The sequence below is a fragment of the Callithrix jacchus genome, chromosome 6, assembly GCF_049354715.1.
Source record: "Callithrix jacchus isolate 240 chromosome 6, calJac240_pri, whole genome shotgun sequence".
Classification (NCBI taxonomy): Eukaryota; Metazoa; Chordata; class Mammalia; order Primates; family Cebidae; genus Callithrix; species Callithrix jacchus.
Genome location: NC_133507.1, coordinates 160575012 through 160587788, shown reverse-complemented (window position 1 = coordinate 160587788; position 12777 = coordinate 160575012). Strand labels below are relative to the sequence as shown.

General features: G+C 52.4%; 1 protein-coding gene and 1 long non-coding RNA gene across 10 annotated transcripts in view; one reads left to right on the top strand and one right to left on the bottom strand.

Moving 5' to 3' along the window:
• The window catches only part of HDAC4 (histone deacetylase 4), a 372535-nt gene that overhangs the window by 155310 nt on the left and 204448 nt on the right, over positions 1–12777 (top strand). The gene's annotated exons all lie outside the window — the stretch shown is intronic.
• On the bottom strand, positions 8358–12259 carry LOC144576738 (uncharacterized). The gene is made up of 2 exons (XR_013519183.1): positions 12097–12259; positions 8358–9346 (listed from the first exon to the last, which is right to left on the bottom strand). It is a non-coding gene; the product is annotated as an uncharacterized LOC144576738 (long non-coding RNA).

The window sequence follows — 12777 nt, the reverse complement described above, 5'->3', positions numbered from 1 at the left end:
GCAGGGCACAGAGCAGTGTTCACTTTAATGAAACACAGCTTCATGCCCACGGGTGGGACTGTATGGATATAGATCCCAGGAAATTTGTTTCCGATGAAGAAAGCTGCATTTCCTTGTGTTTTGGTGTCATTTCTATGTTTTCTTTGCCCTGTAATTCGGCTGACTTTCACCAGACTAACATAGCAGGACAAGATTTATCGTCTGAGCTGCACGTGGAGTGATAGGAAGTGAGTTTGTTCCCAGGACTCCGCTGTCTTAGGCGAAGATGAAAATCTGTCATGAATTGAATGCCGTGTACAAAGTGGGAGGGAGGTGTGTGTAGCGCCTCTGCTCTGCTGGGCACACCGCCAGGTACACAGGAAGCTTGCTCGGAAGCACGCGGGCCACCACGGCCAAGGGGCTCTGTGTTGCAAAAACCATGGCCGGTGAGGCACGGGCGGCGCGTTCCTGGTGGAGAATAGTCTGGGCCTGAAGCGGGTGTGCACACATGTCAGGGATTGGGGAGAGAAATGATCCTATTTCTACTTTTTTAAATTCAAAAATAAATTTATTAAACAGAATTAAGGGATTATAATTTAAAATTTTGGATAGCTGTGTTCTTAGAAGTATAAGCATGTAAAACCTGGAAAATTGTTTATGGAAACCTTTTAACCTACTGGCTGTCTGGAAAGTCGGCTGCCCTCTGGTTTGGTGCAGTGTTTGTCCTTTGTCAGGGAAGCAAGGGGAGGAGGTGGCGGGCACGGAACCATCTTCCCACTTTCCCATCCTCGAGAAGGAACTTCTGTGGGACATGACAGCTCTTGGAGGAAACAGCTTCCTTTTCATTGTTCTTTTCCCCTTGTGTGTTTTCATTTTTCTCTTTAACTTTCTGCTAAAATCTAAGAAATGCTTTCAGGCGACATGCTGATGGAGGGGAAGTCAGAGGACTTGCCCCCACAGTGTGCGCTGTGTCCGTGGCGGCGTGTGCTGTGTCTGTGGCGGCATGTGCTGTGTCTGTGGCAGCGTGGGCTATGTCTGTGGCGGTGCGGGTGGCATCTGTGGTGCTGTGGCTTGTGAGTGCATTTGTGGGTGGCCAGTCCAGTCCTCTCAGTCCTGTCAGGTGGAGAGCATCCACCTCGAAGGGCGCTGATGGGTCCCACAGGGCTTAGGTGCCCCTGACGAGTCTCTTTCCAGATGCGCTGGCTGCACATGTAAGTTGATGCAGGTCTCGAGGTAAACCAGGTGTGGTGGGTGTGAGTGAGCCAGTCTACTGTCCTCTCTTTTTGCTGTGGCCCCTGGCAGCAGGCTTCTGCTGGAACCCGACAGTCCACAGGCCACTGAAAATCATCCTTTCTGTCCAGGTCCCAGGGAGGAAATGCCTCTTGTTGGCTGTGGACAGTGAGGCCCACACTGGTCAGGTGGCTCATGTGGCATCACAGGCTCCTGGGAGTGTATCCCAGCTTTGATGCTGGGCAGTCCCACTCCCACACTCCCGGCCAGAGTCCCGGAGCCACCACAGCAGTTGTCATGTGGAAACCACAAGCTGGAAAGTCTGGAGGGGACAGAAATTCACATCCTGTCAGTGACATTAGCATAGTGAACCTCCAGCAGCAAATTGCTTCTCCTGGTGGTGGCTCTATGTTTAGATGAAAATAGAACACAACACAAAGGAATCGCTGTGTATTTAGGAGCTGAAGTTTCTGTTGTATTAAAAGGAATAATGATAATTTGGGTTCGTCCTGGTTTCCGGGAGGTCGTGCTGTGCGGAGTTTTTTCGTACTGCGTATAACGGAAGCGGAATGGTGATTTCTGCAGATGGTGCACCTGCTTCTCAGAGGATCCAGAGAAGCCGGTTTTGTTGGCGGGAGGGGTGTCCTGGAGGACTACTGAGTGAGGTAGTCATGATGTGGTTTATATAGGGTACGTTTATAACAGTGAGTAACGAGCCTCGTGCAGTGTGTTCCAAAACGCGGAGACTGGAGCGTCTCGAGCAAGAGCTAGGACTGCAGGTGCTGCGTGGTTACAGCTCGGGTCAGTGCCTGCAGAGTGAATGGAAAGCTTTTTATTTTTGTCTTGATTTTTGATTTTTGGAGGCAGGTCTTGCTCTGTCACCCAGGCTGTGGTGCAGTGGTGCCATCTTGCTCACGGGATCTCCTGCCTCAGCCGCCTGAATAGCTGGGACAGCAGGTGCAGGCCACCACGCCCAGCTGACTTTCGTATTGTTGGTAGGGACAGTGTCTCATTATGTTACCTAGGCTGGTCTCAAATTCCTGATGTCAAGCCATATTCCCGCCTCATTCCTCCTAAAGTGCTGGGGTTACAGGTGTGGGCCACCGTGCCTGGCTGCGAATGGAGATCTTTGCCCACGTCACTTACACCATCAGCAGCAGTTTGTGTGTCTCCCCTGACCTTCACTGTTTAGAAATGGAATTTTGTTTTAAAACATTTAGGAAATAGATATGAAAATAAAACGATGTGCTGTGTATTATTAGGTAGCACCAAAATTAAGGCGAGTAAAACTTCTTGAAATCTTTTAAAGTTGAGGACATGGAAGCCACTCATGTTGAAAGGCCCATCTCCACTCCATGTCATCCTCGAAGGGTGCTGGCGGACGAGTCTCTTTCCAGACGTGCTGGCAGCACCTGTATGTTGATACAGGTCTCGAGCTGAACCAGGTGTGGCAGGTGTGTGTGAACACACGTGGGCAGGTGCCCTGTGTCTGTAGCAGGAGGATCCCACTGAGGGTGAGGGAAACCCACCCCCTGAGTCCCATCTCTGGCAGCTCTTCTGCTGGGGAGGCCCGTGAGCCAGTCTGCTGTCCTCCTGCTTGGCTGTGGCCCCTGGCAGTGGTCTTCTGCTGGAACACGGCAGTCTGTAGTCAGGCCACTGACAATTGTCCTTTCTGACCAGGTCCCAGGTAGGAAGTGCCTCTTCTGGCCTCTTCTCCTTGGAGAGGCTGAGGCACCTTGTTCCTCTAAAGGAGGCCTGAGGTCTGTGTCACCTCTGCCAGTGCACGCTGATCCCGTGGCAGCTTCTGGATGCTTCCAGGCGCGTGGCCTGCTGTGTGGACTAGTTCTGGATTTTGTACCCACTGTGTCTGCCCCAAGATGAGCTGCTGGAGGCTCGAGCCAGTGGCAGCCCCGGTGGCAGGAGGGCATGGGGAGCTGACTGCCTGGCACTTGGCCGTGTGGGGCTCTGGACCCTCTGAGACTCATGTCATATTTTCACAACCTGCAATTTTTTGTTCTTCCCTGTTCTGGAGAAGTGGCCTAGGGTCTCTGGGGGGCCACCTGCAGGGTTGGAGACCTGGGTACTGAAGACACAATGACGTTATCACCTGGACGTCTTCTCTCGGAGCCCTGAGGGCCAACTCTGTGACTTATCAGCTGGGTTTTCAGGACCTAACGTGATGTCCGGAACACACCTGTCTTGTCAGAGACACGGACTGAAAGCAGGTGCCTTGTTTAACCAGGGAACGTCTGTGCATCATCATAGGAGACACAGAGCAGGGTAATCCCCGCATGTTCCCTGCTCTTCTGACGGGACAGGCTTCGGGGGCCATCACGGAAGATGCTCCATGGGCAGCGGTGCACCGGCTCCTTCCAGAGGCGGGAGGCCCTGAAGCCAGCTTTCCTGTGGAGGACGCGTCTCAGTAGGAAGGAGCGCAGCTGTCGTGGGGTGAGAAGTGGCAGAACCGGTGTGCGGCAGGCAGCTGACACGTGGGACACGTCCTCACTGCTTACGCATATTTTGTGCACCTTCTTTCCTGACTCACAGTTTTGAGTGCAGTGTGTGTCGCTTAATATTAAGCTCCTTATTATTTTTTTTTAGTAGCTCAGCTAAAGGAATGAATAATAATTTACAAGACTAGAGCCCCACCCAAGCTGGGACAGGACTTGGCTGCAGAGATTCTGAGCAACAGGAAAGGACGCTGCCGAAGTAGATGCTGATGGAGGAAGTGGAGAACTTGAATTTGAAGCATTGACACAAAGTCTGAATATTTTGGATTTTTTTTCCTGAGAAAGTCACAAAGCAATGATTCAAAGGAGGTTTAGATGCAGTCTTTGCTCTCCAGAATGGTGAGTGGCTCCCTTAAAAAATCAGCAGGTTCCGTCAAATGTGCATTCTGGGTTTCCAGCGTGCTTCTCCCCATGCAAGCCTCTCTGTCTTTCCCTCCTCGGTGAGTATGACACCCACACCGAGTCATGAGAGTCCTGGTGATCCCTTTCCTGATCTGTCCCCTCCTCCATGAGTGTGACACACCTACACCAAGTCATCAGAGTCCTGGTGATCCCTTTCCTGATCTGTCCCCTCCTCCGTGAGTGTGACACACCTACACCAAGTCATCAGAATCCTGGTGATCCCTTTCCTCATCTCTCACAATTGGACCACTCCCCTCACCTCCCGGGACCCAGGAATCTGCTCAGCTCTCCCTCGACCTCCCCCACCTTCTGCAGCCCCTTCCCTGCCCTGGACAACGCTCTGCACGGTGGCTGAAGTCGGAATGGAAGGTCCTCTCTGTGGCCTTCGTAACTGAGTCCTCATCTCTTCTTCCTGCCCCATGGAAACCCAGCAGGCTCGTCCCCTTCCCAGGCCTTGCCCTTGCTGTTGATGCCGCCTCCTGTGCACCTCCTTGGGAGGGTTGACGCCACACATCTCTCAGGTGTCTGCTCGAAACGCCGCCTCCTCTTGGGGCCCCGTCAGGTCACTTTGTCTAAAGGAGCAGCTCCGGCCTGTCCCACCTGCATGGTGGTTGTTCCCGCACATGACCCAACACAGTCTGCTGTTACTAATGTGGCATCCCCTCTTCACGAGAGGAAGTTTGGTGTGCAGGGACTTAGAAGCCCGTATCCCCAAAATTGCGACAGTTGCTTAACAGCTTGTTCAGCAAAACTTGAACGAATGAGCCAGCGATGTGATGTGACCTTGAAGCTTGAATCAGTCCGTGTGGAGAGGCAGAACAACAGAGTGGGGGAAGCTTTGACTGCTGGTCCCAACCTTGATCAAGGTTGCCTTTATCATCTCCCGGCTTCTTTAAAACGGGAACAGTGGTAGTATCTATGGTGGCTGTTTCCCTGGTGAGTACCGTGAGGACCACTTCTGTGAATGAGACCCAGAGCTAAGTGCCTGAGCATCATAAGCACCCGCTAGGAGTTAGCTGCTCTTGTTTCTCATTTAGAATGTAAGCACGATGTTAAGGTTAGTTCTAGCAAGAGACGGCAAGAATAATAGTTTAGAAAATGAAACACATTTTCAGTGAATTGAGGCAAGTGCCATCCTAGGAAGTGCTGGAAGAGTAAGGCTTTCAACCCCAGGGTCTGTTGGCTCAAGCACCCTTGGAGCAGACTTCTGCTGGGTGAGGCCACCAGCACAGCTGCTCGCTGGGCAGCTGCTGGCGGGGTCAGCCTGACTCGGCAGACCATCACCGAGGGTTGCAGGTGCTGGGGGACCCCCCAGCCTCACTCGCTCCCTATCTCTCTGGCCATTGACCACAGATTGGTCACTTCCGAAATGCCGCCTTAAAGTTGGCATCACAGGATCCTTTTTCCGCACAGAAAATGAGCGGTGCTTGGAAGTCTGGTCTGTGGAGAGAAGGAAAGGGTGTGGTCCCGCCCTCCATTCTCCGCTTTGCCCCGGGGATGGATCTCTGCTTTGATGCTCCCGGCCAGTGTGCCTGCCTAGACTTTCTGCGAACGGCCAGTTGGGGTTTATTGGTATGAACGAGTGACTCACTTTTTCTGAGCTGCTTGTTCATGTGCACCTATTTTCCAGTTCCTGCCGCCTGACCACAGCACCTCGGCGAGCGTGTGAGGTTCGGAGGTGTGGAAGCTGTTTTGGGAGAGTGCTTCCGCTGACAAAACGGTGTTCGTTGCTGACTCACATTTCGTGAGCAGCTCGTGCAGATCAGCTGCCCTGGCAGGGAGGGCGAGGGCCCCGTGTGCGGCACTGAAGCGAAGGTGACGCGGAGGGAGAAGGGCGTCTCCTGCCCCCCATGTACTGTGCACCTCATTCTTTATCTGTGTTTGTTTCACTCCTCACGTCAGCCTCATTTCCACTTGATGGGGAGATGTTCACCCCAAACCCTGCAGGGCCGCCTCCCACACGGGGAGGGTAAGCCAGGTAGGAATTGCCGAATATTTGTTAGACTTCTTGGGACTGAAGAGGTGTTTGTTTAGCAAGTAGGATGCCCAAGGGGAGACAGAAGCGGTGGGCACAGCATGAAAACACAGGCCTTTCAGTTTGCCCAGCGTGCGGGCGGCCGGGCAGCGAGGGAACGTGGTTATCCACGGGCGGACCGCACAGCCCGTGTGTCTCCAGCCATGGCTGACAACGCGTCACCTTTCCTCATTAACCTAATTGAAGGGAACCTACCCAGAAAACGGCTTTCCATTAGCCGTGGAGATGCCATGTGTGTGTTTTGCAGTGTTCCTGGTAAACGGCTGCCGTGTGTGGCTCCTCCCACTGCTCTGGATCACCCAGCAGCTGCCAGGCGGCTCTGGGGAACCTGCACAGGGCACACCAGGTGATCCTTCGCGCTCTCTGTGCTGTACAGAGCGGCTGTGCAGTGACTCACCCCCACGTGCCCTCTCCACTGGGCAGTGGACGTCCTCCCAGGAGCAGACCGTCCAGAGCAGGACAGTCTTCTCAATGCTGTTTTCAAAGGCAGACAACGCATTTTCTCCTGATTTGCTAAATCACTTATGAACGCTTGACCTGGCCTGGGCCACAGCTGAGAGCTGGCTCTGTGTGGTCTTACTTAGGGAGGAGGCAGCATGGCCATGCCAGGCCCTGCAGAACTTTTGAGGAGAGGCCCTGAGAGTCCCTCCAGCAAACACTGTTCTCTGGCTGTCGAACAGAGACATTGGCTTGCTGTCACTCCTCCTAGCCTCGTGGCCGTCACCCACTCAGCCAGTGCCTGGCCAGCCCCCACCCACACACCTGGCTCTGTGCTGGGTGCCAGGACCGTGGGGATAGGATGGCCCTGGGTAGCCCCCTTTCCAATTCCCGACACTGCTCCTTGCACCCGGTGGCTCACGGCGCCCCTGTGCTTCTCCCTCTGCCACACCTCCAGGGTGCCTGGATTGTTTCTCAAATGGGAGGGTGAGGCAGCGTTTTTCCATTGCCACATGTTCCCTGGGAAATCCCCGAGTAGTAACCTGCTGTTCCCTTTCCTCCCTGGCTCACTCCTGCCCGTGTTCGCCTCTCTACCGGGCTCTGTCTGCCTCTGAATCTGCGTGTCCGGCTGGCTCAGTTTGACCTTTTGTCCCGTCATCCAACTAAGCTGCAGGTGTTAGCGAGCCAGGCTGGGCACATGAGAGAGCCAGGTGTCCCCCTGCGGTCTCCTCTGTCCCCTCCTCATAGTCTCCTGTCCCCCTGTGGTCTCCTCTGGCCCATGTCTGGCAGCTGCTGGCACCAGGCAGACCCCATGGCAGGACCGGATGCAGACAGCCGGGGTGGGTCCCTGGTTCTGCTTGGCTGGAGCCAGGCCACTGTGTCGCTCACTCTTATGTTCCCAGATGCTCAGGGCCTGCTCGCTGAGCTACGAACCAGATGTGTATGGCTGCTTGAACACATAGGGGTTGGGGACACACTGAAGACTGGCGGGATATTTGGGAGAGAACAAGCCAGGTAGATCACCTAGCAGATGCTCAGAGAGGACAAACTGTTGAGTAGACAGTGGGGGCAGCCTTGTCTTTATTCTTGGCATCTCTAGAAAAATTGTTACGGAAAGTTTCGAACACATATGAAAGGAAGACGAGTGCGTAGAGCTAGGGCCCACAGCCACCGCCCCTCAGGACATCCCTGGGGCTCTCCATCGTGACCACTTTGTCTCCCCACAGCTTTGTTTTCTGGAGAATTTAAAACCCATCTCAAAGGCCCCAGCACCATCCTTAAATACTCGAATGTGTATTTCTGCCAGATCTAACCCTGTTGTAGCACTCAGCAGAACAAATCATGGTCCCTACACCTCACCTTATGCCCAAGTGATGTTTAATGTTTACTAGTTGTCTTAAAAACTGTCTTTTTACAGCCAGTTGTTCAAATCCAGACCAAAACATCAGGACTGGCGGGCATATCTGGAATCCCCTGCCCCCTCTCCACCTCAGTGCGTCCTTTGTCCTTGGATTTGCTGTTTGGAGACCTGACTGCTTATAGCCAGCCCAGTGTCCTTCAGCATCTCCACAGACCCACACTTCGTGAGCCCGCAGCTGCGGCCAGTTGTGATTCGTGGTGGAGAGACAGTAGGCTTACTTCTTAGGTTATCCTTGACATTTTAAAAGACTGCGTGATTACCCTGGAGGAAAATACTGCTTCGGGAAAGAATCTTTTTCCATTTTCATTTTCTCTAATAAATACACATAAACTATGTTGGCATGCCTGAGGAGCTCACAGCACTTACTCATTAAAGTTTAATTTCTATTAATGGGCAGAGGCAAGAACTGTTATGGAACTTCAGTGATTTTCAGTAACCTGCACAGTGGGGAAAGCAGAATCTAGTGGCCTGGGATGCTCAAGGCTCTCAGCAGAAGCCCCCACGGAGGCCCAGGTGTGGGGCCAGGGTGTGGGCTGCACAGTGGAGGGAGGATGTGCTGATGGTAGGGCCGGGGGCTGCTGAGGTCACACAGAAAGCAGGAGGCTGAGCCGGGCGGAGGCCAGAGCAGGTCCTGCTTGGGGCGGCACATGGAGACCCCTCTGGTGGCTCCCGTCAGGGGAAGGACCTAGGCGGAGTCTGAGTATTTGGCTGACCTTATAGAACATTTTATCTCCAAGCCATGACATTTCAGTCCACTGAGCTCCCTTTTATAATTTAATCAAGGAAGGTCATCAAAGCGCCAGGACCATACTGCCGCGGAGCACACGGGTTAGAGGCCCGAGGGGACGGCACAAGGGCCCAAACCCAAATAGGTACCCACTGCACTCCACACCGATGACACGTGTGCGAAGGGAAGGTTTGTGGTGTGCACCGCGCCACGCCCTCCCGGAGATGCAGGTCTTGGTGGGGCACATGAGCCAGGAGCAGGACTTGGTCACATATACCTGCCAGTTTGCTGCAGCACAAGAGTCTGTTTTCCTCACGGCCAGTCTTCCCAGCAGAAGGCATTTTCCTTCCCTCTTTATTCAGGCAAAAGACAAGTTATTTTGCCCCAGCGAAGAGAACCAAGTGGTTTCCTTTGTCTTTGCTGTAAGGCTAAGCTCTTCCTTTAAACCTTGGGAATTCTGCTGTTGCCCATGAAGTTAGGTCTGACGGTATCTGGGCTCCTCTGGTCTGACGTCAGCCCTTGCCAGGGTGTTCACATGGCTCTGTCCCTGGAGTCCCAGTGAGGCCCTGGGACAAACCCCCGTGGAGACACATTCTGTAAAATATCTAAGCGGGATTGTTCGAAGCTGTCAAGGTCATCGAAAACAAGAAAGGTCTGAGACACTGTCACAGCCAAGAGAGGCAGGATCCTGGATGGGTGCCAGGACAGAAAATGGATACCGGGAAAAGCGGAGGAGATGTGAATCAAGGGCAGGCTTTTTCCCTCACGATCCCTGAGCACAGCATGCTAATGTAAGATGTGAATGATGGCGGTGGAGGGTGCAGAGCTTATGGCATCTCTCCACTATCTTTGATTTTCCTATAAACTCATGGCTGTTCTAAAACAAAACCTTTGTTTGAAAAGTAGGAAAGGACAGGGAGAGTGGCTGCAATGAGACCGAGCCATTACTGTTTCCCAGTAGCCCTGAGCTTCCATCCCCGTGTCTGAAAAGCAGCTCGGTCAGCACAGGGAGGTGTGCACACGACTCTTGGGTCAGAGCCGTTGCGGTGTGTTCGTCTATGTCAGCAGTCCCCCACCAAACACACTTCAGAATGTGAATCCATCCAGTTCTCCTTTTGTGCTCATAACAAAATACTGAAGTGTGGTGCTGAGGGTGACGTGTGGGCCTGAGGTCTCTGTCTTCAGAGTCAAGTGTGGGAAAGAGTGTTCCCAGGTGTGCCAAGCTGTTGCTGCTTTCCTCCCTGGGCCTGACCACGCTGGTTCATCACAGGAATGCAAAGTTAGCTTGACGTGGGAAAAGGAGTATTACCATGTTATCTGATGGAAGGGGAAATTATTTAATAACTTGAATTGATGCAGAAAAGTTTCATACAGATGAGCAAACATATATGATTTAAAAATATGTCTTGGCACACTGGGAGTAGACTGGAGCTTCCTTAATCTGATAGTTACCTGTTGGACACCTGCAGCAGCAATAGACTTTCTAATAAAACATAGGAAACATTCTTTGTAAGATCAGAAATGAGACCAGTTTCTCTCAGTACTGCACTATAGGACTGAGCCAGCAGACCACAGAAGAAGAAAAGGCATGAGGTCTGAAAGGCGGAAACAAAACTGCCATTATTTATAAGCGACATGATTCTGCATGTAGAAAATACATAATAACTACAGAAATATGATTGGAATGAATATTCTACGCTGCAGGACCAATGTGTAAAAATTATGCAAGCAAGCAGAAATTGAAATGGAAATATCAAATACCTAATAATAAATCTAAAGATATTCAAGACCTCTACACTGAAAATTCTGAACCATTTCTGTGAGAAATGAAATGAGGTGATAGCCCAATTTTCATGGACTGAAAGATGCAATACTGTAAATATTATCTTCTCCCCAAAAGATAGATGCAGTGCTGTCCCAGCCAGTTTTTTCCCTCCCTCCCTCCCTCCCTCCCTCCCCCCTTCCCTCCCTCCCTCCCTCCCTTCCTTCCTTCCTCCCTCCCTCCGTCCCTTCTCCTTCCCCTTCCTTCCTTCCTCCCTCCCTCCATCCCTTCTACTTCCCCTTCCTTCCTTTCCTTCTTTCCTCCTTCCTTCCCCTTCCTTCCTCCTTCCTTCCTTCCCCTTCCTTCCTTCCTTTCCTTCCTCCCTCCCTGTCCCTTCTCCTCCCTTCCTCCCTCCCTTCCTTCCTTCCTCTTCCTCCCTCCCTCCCTCCCTCCCTCCCTCCTTTTTGGTGGACTTTGACAAGTTAATCTTGAAATTTATGTGGCAGATTAAAGGGTCAATTTTGCCCCAGATGATCTGAAGCAAAAGGCAGGTTTCTTTTTGCCTTGCCAATATTAAGAATTATTGTAGTTTTGGTGGTTAACACAGTGTGACTATTGGCAAAACCAGAAACCAGTTGGCCAGTGGGACTGAGATTTGGCTTATGAGGGAACTAACGTTGCTGATCCGTGGTGAAAGAGAAGATCGGTTAGTAACACTGAGGGGTCCCCACAGGAAAACCTGCCCCAAAGCCCTGCCTCATAGTGATTACAAACATCAGTGCCAGTAGACGAGGGACTTACGTATAAAAGGGAGCAAAGTTTCAGGGTAAAAATATGTTAAAATATCTGTGAGCCTCCAGGAAGAGAAGAAGTTCTTGAACCCAATATAAAAGCGTGAGCTTTAAAAGATGGAGAAGTAGGACCTTTGAGAGGATATCTGCAGCATTTAACTGACAGAGGGTTAATGTTCAGAATTTTTAAAGAATTCCTCTGACTCGGTAAGAAAAAGACAACCCAACTGGGGGGAGAAAAGGTTCAAAAACACATGAGTCCAAAATGGCAAAAAAAAAAAAAAAAGCCCATAAACGTGTAAAAAGATGATCAGTGTTTGGTCATCCGGAAAAGGTAAACAAAACCTCCCAGAGGCACCTTTCACCCTGCCCCGGGCAGGACGGGGTGGCCCCGGGCAGGACAGGGTGGCCCCGGGCAGGACGCTGCTTCCCGAGGACGGAAACCTCCGCTCTGCCCGCTCCCTTCCGCCTCCAGTTCAGGAGCCTGTTGTGGGGCTTCCGTGTGCTGCCTTCACTGGCCCAAGATACTGCCCTGCTTGTGTGGCAGCGCTGTGGTGTGGAACCCCCGGTGAAGGGCACTGGTCTTAGTGGGTTCCTGTTTGCTCAAGGTCCAGCGTCGCACCAGGCGCTGGTTTAGTTGGGACCAACCTGGGTTCCGGCTGGCGCTCACTCCATGATCCTGGCACACTGCACAGCCCTTTAGGGCCATTTCCCCAAGTGTGAAGTGAGGGGCCTGGGCCATCCGGGTGAAAGTAAGGTCCTTTGGCTCCGGAAGGCCAGGTTTCTGGTCAGACACACCTACCTGTCTCACGTGAGGTGGATTCTGAAAAGCAGAAGCACTGTCTGTCCTGTCCCTGCTCCTCCCGTGGGCAGACTCCGAGTCTCACCCAGTGCTCGGTCCTGCCGGCTGGAAAGGGACTCCTCACAAGCGTGACGCGGACACCGCAGCTGGCCGTCAGCGCATTGAGCGCATCGGGGCGCGCCACGTGCTGTGGAGGATGTGGAGGTGCCCACGCTCCCGGCTCCCCTCTGAGCGTGCGCCTGCTTAAATGCTGTTTGAGGACACTCAGTATCCTCATCCTGTCCAGCGGGGTTTCCAAAAATAGACTCTCAAGCGGAAGCAGATAAGGGGTAACGCGCTTGCAGCAGGTGTGTGATGAGGAAGTGGTACTTTGATTCCCATCTTAATTATTTTCCTGCCTATAAACGTTAGGTTCTTAGCACTGCTTTCTCCTCAGCCTGCGGCAGATCAATGCGGAAATTCCCTCTCATCACTAATTTCATTTTAACTCACTCTGGAATCGGGTGTCTGAAAAAGCACGGTGCTGAGAATCTGTTCTGTGCACATTAACGGATGCCGTCACGCGTTCCAGCGGCTGTGTCCTGCAGCTTGTGCCTTTCACCCTGGTGACAGGTGTGCTTTGTTGAGGTCCGTTCCAAAGCTGGCTCCCAGGCCTGCTCCCGGGATCTTGTTCCACCAGCC